At 62.2% G+C, this 10,453-nt stretch overlaps 1 long non-coding RNA gene across 1 annotated transcript; it reads right to left on the bottom strand.

Annotated features, from left to right (window-relative positions):
• Positions 1–509: 509 nt before the first annotated feature.
• LOC135329160 (uncharacterized) lies at positions 510–3,442 on the bottom strand. Its single transcript, XR_010390472.1, has 3 exons — positions 3,153–3,442; positions 2,886–3,025; positions 510–2,213 (listed from the first exon to the last, which is right to left on the bottom strand). It is a non-coding gene; the product is annotated as an uncharacterized LOC135329160 (long non-coding RNA).
• Between the last annotated feature and the right edge of the window lie 7,011 nt (positions 3,443–10,453).

Consider the following 10,453-nt stretch of genomic DNA (forward strand, 5'->3'; position numbering starts at 1 on the left):
ATGTGGAAAAATTGGAGCGGGTTCAGGAAAGAGCTGCAGGAATATGGGAAAATGCCTGCGAGCGGGAGACTGAAGGCAGGCCCCCGTCTATTTAGTCTACCGCAGGCGAGGTTAAGATGTGACTCCATCACCGTCAACACGTACCTCCGCCGGGAAGGGATTTCTTTCAATCAAAAACGCATAACGAAACCCAGCGGCCGCTGGGGGCTGGAGCGGGTCTCACGCCATCTCCCACGGGCTGCGCGGCCGAAGCGCCTCCACGGGAGCTGCGGGCTCGGGGGGGGCCAGAGCCTCCCTCATGCTGGGGGTCCGGCCAGGACCCCCCGGCCCAGGAGCCGGGTGCCCGGGATGGAGCGTCTTGCCCAGAGCCAGGCAGGCGCTGCAGGAAATCGTCGGGCTGATTTCACTCCTGCAGGACTCAGGCCAACATCATTTAATCTGTTTTCATTCCTATTTCATGAGATGTGAATAATTAATGAGAAACACAGTGCAGGGAAGTTTTATATATATATATGTATATGAATGTATGTATGCACACACACACACATATATAACGTCAAAAAGAATTAGAGCTCAGGTGTCTGGGAGAGCTCAGACCTTTCCCGCTCCCACAGTGGCTGTTCCCAAGTGTGGGACTGGCTCCTCGCGGAGCCGGCCATGCGTCCTGCCGGCGTCCCCGAGCACCCAGCCATGCACGGGGCAAGGGGTGGAGACCCGCATCTGAGAATTAGAGGAACAGCAGATTTTGGAGGGGGGATTTGACAGAGGCATGTTCGGAGGATATAGGGGTGCTGTCCCTTGGAGGGGACAGCAGAAATGGGGTGTCCTTCAGAGGCTGAGGGCAGGGTCCCAGTTCAGCATCCTCACCGGGCGCTGGGGCCTGGAGCAGTGCCTGTAACTGTCACTCACCAGGGAGGACTTGCATAGTGACAGTCCTCCGAGGAGAGGGTGATGCAAAGGGCTTCTCCCGTGTCCCACCCCAGGCAAGGGGCACACTCCCGGCCAGGCATTGCTGCTGCCGGGGGGAGCAAAGCCCACGTCCCCGAGGAGGGATGAGAAGCAGCATCACTGCACCCCAGCGTTTTGCTGCCGTTCACCCTGGACAAGCTCACCCTCCTCATCCTCTCGGCAGCACCAGAGCCCTGTGCTGCCTCCCCTGCTGCTCCCGTGCAGCCCAGCCGCTCGCACGCGGCAGGCTGGTTCGTCCCGGCCACCCAGCTGAGCGGCTGCTTTGTGCATGGGTCCGCAAAACCCCGAGAGCCTCCCTCCAGCTGCGGGGCAAAGCCCTCACCTGCAGCCCCAGCCCTCCCAGCAGCCAGACAGGCCTGCTGAGTGCTAATTAGCGCTAATTAGCACTCCTGCAAGCCAGAGGGCTGTCTCGCTGCAGCCTGCCGGCTCCCAGAGATCCCCCAGCCTTTAAAATCGGTGCTGCTGTGGGGTGTAGGCTGGTGCTCCCTGTGCTGCAGCCAGGAGCTGGAGCTGGCCCTGTAGAGAGGTGAATTGTCCAGCATCACCCTGGGGATGAGGATGGTGGTGGCTGTTGCTGCCTTGCTGTGGTGCCCTCGCTGGGCACTGGGAAACGCAGGGAGCTGGCCGCCTTCCCTGGAGCGTGAGCTTTGCACCAGTGCTGTGAAAACCAGCTGCATCTGTGCTCCTCCTGAGGCGTATTGCAGGCAGGAACATGATCCTGGCTCACAGCGCTTGGATCCCACTGCTGTTCCTGCTCCTCCTTAGCAGCTCAGCCTCCACCAGGGCGGGATGGAGATGAGGAAACTGGAGTCATTTTGGCACACTGGGCATCAGTCAGCTGCTTGCGTTTCTCTGCATTCCCGGTGCCCGCGGTGCTGCCCTGCAGGGATCCTGCAAAGCTGCCTGCCTGTCTGCTGCTTTTCCAGCCTGGAGCTGGGCTGCAGGAGGGGAGGCCGCCCTGCCTCTCGCGCCGGATGGAGGTAGGGCACAGGAGCGCTCGCGGAGCGGGCCCTGGGCTGGGAGGGCAGTGGGCAGCGGCTGCTGGCTCAGTGCTCCCTTGCTTTAATAATGTGTTCATGTGGGTTTGCTCCTCTTGTCTGGCCAAAGGAGCCTGGGAGTGCCTTGAGACCCAGGCTCACATTGCACGCAATGAATTTGTAGGTTCTTTGCGCGTATCTGGTTGCCGGCAGCTGGAGCAATCTGCTGCAGGGTGGGTTTGGCCCTCTGTAGCGAGAGGGTCTGCCCTGAAAAAAGGGAAGCAAGGAGTAAGCGGGGGGAAGATGCTATTTCTGTTCTCATGGGTGCCGTTTGCACTGATCGCACTGGCAACGTGTGAGCCGTCTTCCCCATGGGCCGGCTCCTCCGACAAGGCAGCTGCTGGTGCTGACCCGCTGTGGGGAGCAGCACCGGCGTGGGGGCGACTGGATTTCACTGGGGGGCCTGGATTGCTGGCTGCTGCCCTGACAGCGTGAGGATGAGGTGTTGCCTTCCCCTCCGCCCTGGCCCTGGTTTCCCAGCTTTGGAATTTCTGCCAAATCATCTCTGTCCCCAAAAATGCCCTCTTAAAGATAACCCTGCTCAAGTCCGATTTCGGCGGGTGCTGATGCGCTGAGCGGTGGTGCAGGCATCGCTGCTGTGGCCCCTCTTCTTCCTCCCCTCTCTGCACTAGTCCTCTCCCCCACAGAGATCGCACCTTGCTGCCAATCACCCTTGCTGCCAATCACCCTCGCTGCCTGGCTCGGCGCTATTTTTACCATATCCTTTCTGAGACGGAGCAGCCACAGCCGAGCACGGCGACTACGGCGTTCAAAGGGAGAGCATACACAGGCATTAGCAAAAACGATGGCATTATGATATTTGCACTTGTATTTCCCATTGTTTTCCTAATATGGCCTAACATCAGCCGGGATTTTTACCTGTGGCTGCACATCAAGCAGGCGCTTTTCTCTTTGCCCACCCGCAGCAGGAGCCAGCGAGCAGCCGGACCGGTCCTTCCCCCCGCCGACCTCTCGGGCACCGGACTTCTTCCCTCGTGCACTGCTGTATTTGGCAAGGTCTGAAAATAAAGCAGAAAGATTCGGAGGCGGGCTGCTTTGTCCTTTTGAGGCCGCCAGGTCCTGCTCCGAGCACGGCGGCGCTTTGGGGAGAGCCCAGCCGGCAGCATCACCCCAAGGAGCACAAACCCCACAGAGCAGCAAGAGGAGGGCGGCCGACACCACGTGGCATCCCACTCCGGGGTGAAACCGGTCACCAGGCAGCAGGAGCAATGGAGGAGTGCCGCCTCTCTCCCATCCACACCCAGCAGGCTCGCGATGCTGCCAGCTCTGCCCTGCTCCCGAGGCGGGACATCCCACGCTGGGCGACGGATCCCCGGCACGCTGGAGCGATCCTCGCTGGCCGGGCGCTGCCGGCTCCCCCCGCCCCCACAGCGCTGGGGCCTCACAGCTCCAACCAGGAAACTATAAAACTTTACAGAGTGCGGCTGGAGAGAAGCAGGAATTGCTCCGGTAACTGCCAGAAGGGCCAGCGTTCGATTCACGAGATTTTCCAGGGCTGGGGCTCGCCAGGAAGGGATTTATCCATCTAGGAGGAGCTGTAAAAACTAAAATTAAATTCTTCATCTTGGAAGGGTGGGGGGGAGGGAAAAAAAACCCAAATCTTCCCCAAATGCTCTGCGGGAGGCCAGGGATGTGGGGTGCCGGCAGGTGCAGCTGCCGGCTCCCTTGTCATGGGGCCCCGGCGTCCCCCAGCCACGAGTGCTGCCGGCTGCCTGCGTGCCGCATGCCCCAGCAGCGAGGAGGGTGCAGGGCAGTCCGTTTCTCCCATTTATTGTCCCTCCCCCGGCTGATGTTGGGAAAACAGGTTTTCCCCACTGCCTTGCTCCTCCCTGTCCTGCGTGCCGCCGGCGGAGGTGGCGGGCAGGGGCATGCCAGGGTCACCCGGCTGCAGCACCCATGGGAGAAAAGCCTCCTGTGGTCCTTCATGTCTTCTCGCGTTTTTTTCTGACGTAAATGTGCATAAAGATGCAAAGAGTCACCCTGCCAGCTCCAGGGTCAAGCAAAACACATGGGCTGCCGAGATCTGCGAGTGCCGTTTCCCCCACAGGAGCGCAGGGAAGAGGGCGATGCCGTGCTGGGGGACAAGGAGCTGGCAAGGCAAAATACCTCTCTGTGGGTCTCTTCTGGAGCCCGGCTGCCGAGCAGCATGGGAAAGCACGCTGCCACGGCGAGGGAGAAACTGGCTTGCTCCTCTAGACGTGTGGAGGCAAAGATCAAACGGCGCTCGCTTGAAAATCTCCGCGGAGCCGCGCCAGAGGACACAAAGGATGTCCGGGCCAAGATAAACCAGCGGCGCTGCAACCGGAGCCGAGCCGCGGGCCCTGGCGAGTCCAGCGAGTCGGGTTGCACCAAGGCCTGGAGCCAGCAGCCGTGTCTGCCTCTTCCCTGGATCGCAGCGCGGCATGCCAGCAGTTTGTTTGGGGCTGGAAAAGCGAAGTAGTGCGTTGTGCACCGGGAAAGCTGCATCCAATAAGTTCCTGTGCAAAATGCCATCATCTGACCTGCTGGGTGCTGGCATCCTGTCCTGCCAGGGATGCCCGGGTGCTGCCTTGCGTGTCGTCCTTCCTCGCTATCGATGCGCCGTGCTGGATTTGCATTGCTTCTCTTCTATTTGAATTTCATTTTGTTTTTGGTTGTTTTTCTTCCCCCTGCCTACAACAGATTTTACACAGAATGCATCAAAGCGCTGCTGTGAAAGCATGTATCGGGGAATGCTTTTTTTGTTGCTTATTCTGGTTTTCTTTCTATTTTTTGCCTGTTACTGCCAGTGCGGGCTCTTAAAATAACCAGCTACTTTAAACCAGCCTCTCTTTGTTCACTGGATGCCATTTTGAGAGGCAGCGAGGTGAAGTGTCAGGGCCCTGCGGAGAGTTTTCCGTGAGGTCCCCGCTACCGGGCACAGTGTGCTGCACCCCCAGCCCCTTCCGTGCCCCGGCTCCGTACCCCAGCTTCGCAGGCCACTAGCAGGTCCCCACACGGGTACCACATCCCCCAGGGATTTGGGGCGGTCCCATTGCTTGCAAAGCATCCCAGCCCTGAGAGGTCCCTGTTTGCAAAGAGCTTTTTTCCCCCAGTTAAAGCTCTCAAGCAGCAGAGGAGAGCGGCTGCCCTGACCTGGGTTCATCCCTGCCGTGCTGAGCGCTGGGGCGGCGGGTGCCCCCGGCACTGTGGGAAGGGGTGCGGGGCAGGGGGATCCCTGTGCCGAGCCAGCGGGCCACGCGCCACCGCCCGCGGGGAGCCGGGGCTGGGCTGCAGCCTGCCTTGGAAGAGCCAGTCGGAGGCTCATGCCATGCCTGGGCACGTCCCTGCTTTGTTTATTCCGCCGGCTTATTATTTTGTTTGACTGTTTATCCCTGGCTGACTTTTCTCACGGTTGCCGTGTTTGTTTAGCACAACTCGCCTGCAGCCCTCCAGGCTCCCCGCGCGGTGCTGCTGAGCCGAGCAGCCGCCCCGGTGCGGGGAGCCCCGCGTCAGGGCCACGAGGGCTCGGCTGCAGCAGGCGGACAGCCCTGCCATGAGTTTTGCGGTGCCCGGCCCCGCTCTGCAGCACAGCGTGCTTGCGTCGCCCGCGGGCATGAGGGGGTTGCGAGGGGACGGGTGACAACAGGGGACAGGATGGTGACCAGGCATGTGGCTGCTGCCGAGGGTGCCTGCACGCACCCACGCCAAAGGGTTTCAGTGCAGCGGGACACCCTGCGTGCTTTGCTCCTGCAGTTGGCCACCCCGAGCTGCCGGGGACAGGGAGGCCCGTATGGAGCAGGGAAACCCCAGGCAGGAAGGAGACGAGGTGGGAAAGCTCAAGGGGGACCCAAGTGACACCCCCTCGCCTGCCAGCAGGGATGCTCCTGGGGGACCCTGTCCCTGCCAGCCGCCAAGATGCTGGCCTGGCCTCCCGGCACGCAGAGGCGCTGGCACCATCGGGCCTCCCCGGGGCGTCCCCCACCGCGGCGGCCTCGGGGGCCGGAGCCCGGTCCCTTCCCTGCAGGAAGATGCAGGGAGCCATGGCAACCCAGCAGGCAGGGGGGTTGCCATGGTGACGGGAGGCGCAGCATCCCCAGCCGGGCTCGCTGGGTTGGGAGGGAGGCGCCGGGGGAGCCCGGCCGGCGGGGTCCTGCCCCTTGGCCCGAGGTGCCTCGCTCTTCCCAGCGGGACACGTGCCCCTGCCCAGGGAGCAGCTGCCTGCCTGCATGCGGGGGCCGGCGAGGCCTGTGCGTTTTGCACCGGGAGGAGTTTTCTGGGCGCTGCTGGGGGCCGCCCAGCTCCAGCTGCAAGCATGAACCCTGAAGACCTCACCATCCGACTTGAGGGTCGCTGCCCCCCGCTCGGGAATGGCTGTGCCGGGCCCGCGGGGGAGTCGGAGCATCGTCCTGGGGGAGCTGCTGCGCCGAAGCGCCTCCATGCCCAGAGAGCAGCTGCTCCGAGGGCCGCGGGGAGATGCCCTGAACGCCAGACCCAGGCTGCTGGTTTCGCGTTCAGCAAAGGTATCCACACGTCCATCTCTTCTCTCTTTGCTCTTTAGGAGGGGTGGGTGGACATACGCGTGGGTGGGCTGCGGAGAAGCAGGGAGGGGTGGAAAGGGCACCCCACGCCTGGTATTTTTTGGCACAGCATTTCAGCACCTGATCAGAAGAGCCCAATGGAGAAGTGGGCAGCATCACCGGGACGGCATCAATAACGTTGCGGGGCCTCCGACGACAGAGCCTCACCAGGTTTTTCCGAGGGCTCATACCCGCCTCGGGAATCAGCCTCGCAGCCGGATTTCCAGCTGTCCTTCTTCTGGTGCTGTCCCACAGCGGTGCTCCCAGCCGGTTCCCAGGGAGCCTGGCACCTCGCAGGCTGAGCCCTCTCCCGCTTGGCTCCTCGCGCTGGCGCAGAAGCGGTAGCTGAGCTCTCCTGCAGACGTCGACCGTAAAATCAGGCTCGCAGACACTTGCAACAATTCCACTCTGAAGATTGTGGCTGGGCTTTATATCCTAAGCCTGCTTCAAACTTTGCACTGGGAGAAGTGATTTGTCTGCAAATGTATGTGGTTAAAATAAATGCAGAGAATTTTAATCCTGGGAATTTGGAAAGTAGGAGATTTAAAATAACAAAACCCTTTCATATGGCACTTAATCCGAAATTAGCTAGGTTTTAGGTTTTACGGCAGTAGCTGATCATTCCTCGGCCGCCTCCTGCTCCGCGCGGGAAGGCAGGGAAGCTCTGGAAATCGCACAAGCAGGCGCCGAGCCCTCGCGGGGGGCGCTGGGGGCAGTGGGGAAAGGCTCGTCACGTCGCTGGGGTGGTGCCGGAGCAGTGACCGCTCTTTTTTGTTGACATGGAATGGATCTCCCACAGCTACTTAAGGTTTTAATTGCCCTGTGATTAAAGTTTTCATTACTAAGCAATTAGCACCTGAAATTTTAAGTGCCGGAGTGTTTAAGTGCATCCCGGAGCTGCCGAAGGTTTAGGGGTGGTGGATGTGGGTGGGACGCGAGAGGGTTTTGCAGCGGGGCTCCGGAGGTGCCCTCCCGGCTGATCCTGGCACTGCCAGCCGCCCCGATAACGCCCGGCAGCGCCAAGCGGCCGGCAGCGCCGGGAGGGGAGCCCGGAGCGGCAAGCGCCGGCCAAGCCTGGGAAGGAGACAGGCTGGAGCCAGTGAGCTGACCCGGCTGGAGCCGCGTGCCTGCCGAGCGGGTTCGGGAGATGGGAAAAACAGCCCTACCTGCCCCGGGAACGGGGATTCGCACGCCCCGAAGGGCTCTCGGAGGGCCTTTCACCCGTACATGTGCTTGTTGACTCCCCTTTTAAGCAAATGCACGCTCCTGGCACCCCTGTTATCTCATGGCTGTGCCCTGGGTTGATTACACGGCGGGGAGCGTACTCCCTAGTGCTTGTTTTAAAACTTCGCCTGGGTGATTTCATTTGATGCCCCTTAGATCTTCTGAGCAAGCAGGGATAATTGTCCCCTCATCACCTTCTTCTCAGGCAGCTGCAGCCAAGGCCGCTGCACGTGAAGGCGACGGCCGTCGGGGCTCACGGTGGCAGGGCGTGCAGCACGCACCGCGCGTCCTGGCTGCAGCGGGGCTGTTTTGGAAGAGGGCGTGAAAGTCAGGCTTGCTCTGGAAGCAGGCAGCATCTCGGGGTGGGATTTTACACGGAGAGGTCTGCAGTCGGGGGTCTCATCCTCTGGAGGTCCAGGGCTGTTGCTGGTGTCTCTGTGCTCTGCCTCCGTCGCTGCTCAGCTGCAGCCAGCAGCAAGTTTTCTCCCCGAGCTTTAGGACTGCTTTCAAGCAAGATCATCAGCCACCGAAGGTGCGTGCTGCAGGCGCCCTCCCCTGCGCGGCGGGCCGGACCCACGCCAGCCGGGCACCCTGTCAGGCCCCGGGGGCTCTCGCCGGGCCGGGGAGGGAGCAATACGCCCAGGGCATCCTCCAGCTCGGATCCCTGGAGCCATGCGGGGGGGTCGATCGTATCTGGGGGTATTTCTTGCTGGGGCAGCTCTGGGGGCATTGCCTTGGCGAAACTCAGGGTCTGCTTTCCCACCAGTCCCAGGATTTAGTCCACCAACACATGCCGGGGACCATCCCACCATCAGCATCTCACGCCGGCGCTGGGCCGCCCCGCTTGGCACAACGGCCCTGGAGATGCCCGCCTGGCCGGAGCCGCAGCCCTCGGCGCAAGCCCGGAGGAGCCCAAGCCCCGCGGGAAAGCCAGGCCGAGGGGCTGATTAATTACTGAGCGTGTGGCGGGAGGGGATTACGACGAACATCCTCCTTCCCTCCCCGCTCCCCTGCTCCCTGCTCCAGTTTCTCATCGCTTTCTGAAATAAATTCCTTCTGGGCTGCAATTTGCCAGGCACGGTTTGGCTCCGAAGGGAATTCTTGGGGAAAGTTTAAGCAAAATTGGTTCAGCCATTTTTTAGTTATTCAAGTGTGAATAAGCAATTTCCCCGTGCGCTCCGTTCAGAAAATTTGTGCTTGGGTAACTCAAACCTCCGAAATTACAGACTAAACGAGGTTTCTGCATCTCACTGAGCCGTGAGGCTCCTGCTGCCCAGCGCAGCCTCCCAGGAGGGGAGCGTTTCCCAAGGGCGAGCTTGCAGGGAGACAGCAGGGTTTTCCCACCCTGCGTTTGCACCATGTCTAAGTTTCTCGGCACCTCCATCTGGGCCCTCCTCTCGCCTGCTGACACGACATTATCCCTCTGTGCACGTGTGACCAGTGCGAGCTTTGCTGCCAGGCTGGCTTCTTTGCATTTCCAAACCAACCTCCTTGGCGTCTCTGATTTTGCCCGCACAGCCCCCTCGCTGTTTCGCCTGCCCCTCGCGACGGCTCGTTGCACGCACTTTTCATGTCCCGTCTCCGGTCAGCACGGAGCGGGGCTCATCCCTGCCGGAAACCGTGCTGGGCCCAGGGCGAGGGGAGCGGCCCCGGGTGGCTTCACCACGTCCCGCAGCCCCCGAGCGGTGCAAAGCAGCGACCTCCAGATCTCCTGCAGCCCCACCAGAGCCCAGGCCATGCCGAGCCCTGCGCGCGGGGCCCAGATTTGGGAAGCCAAAACCTCTCCGGGACAAAGAGAGAAGACAGGCCTGCGGCAGCCGTGTCCCGCCAGGAGGGTGCCAGAGCAGGCACCCTTGGGTGCGGGGGTGGGGGTGGCGTGTCCCTGCAGGGACAGTCCCTACGCTGTCACCCTGGCCGGGACCCCAGTGCTCAGCGCGTGTCGCCACAGCAGGAATGGTGGTGTGGAGGGGTTGGGATGGGCTGGGATGGGCTGGGACTGGGGGAGGAGATGGAGTGGGATGGGGTGGGATGGGATGGGATGGGATGGGGTGAGATGAGACTCATCAGGGATGGAACAGGGTGGGACAGGAGGGGGTGGGATGAGATGGGACAGGGTGGGATGGGATGAGAGCAGATGGGACAGGGTGAGATGGACCCATCGGGGATGGAATGGGGTGGGATGGGATGGGGATGGGAGGAGACCAGATGGGACAGGGTGTGATGGTACCCATGGGGGATGGGATGAGATGGGACTGGAGGGGGATGGGACAGGGTGGGACTGGACGGGGCCGGCTGGGAGGGGCCGGGGCGGCCGGGCAGGCAGCGGCAGGCTGTCTAGGCTGTCTGTGGAGGGGGCTGCGGCCTGCTCCGGCGCTGCCGCCCTGCCCCCGCTGCGGCCCCACCGCGGAGGCCGGGGAGACCCGGGGGCGGCGCGGCCCCTTTAAGGACCCAGTTCCCCCGGCGGCCGCTGGGTGGGGCGCGCTCCTCGCCCTGTGCCGCCCGCGCCGGGGGGCGGGGCCGGAGGGGGCGGGGCCGCGCCGATCCCGCCCCTTTCAATTCATCTTTCCGCGGCCGGCACCGCCCCCTCTCCCGCCGCCGCCCAATGGGCGCCGCGCTCGCCGTTGCCAGGGGCGCCGGGTTGCCAAGGGCGGGGTGATTGGCGGG

This window comes from Dromaius novaehollandiae, chromosome 9 (genome assembly GCF_036370855.1).
Source record: "Dromaius novaehollandiae isolate bDroNov1 chromosome 9, bDroNov1.hap1, whole genome shotgun sequence".
NCBI classification, from domain to species: Eukaryota; Metazoa; Chordata; class Aves; order Casuariiformes; family Dromaiidae; genus Dromaius; species Dromaius novaehollandiae.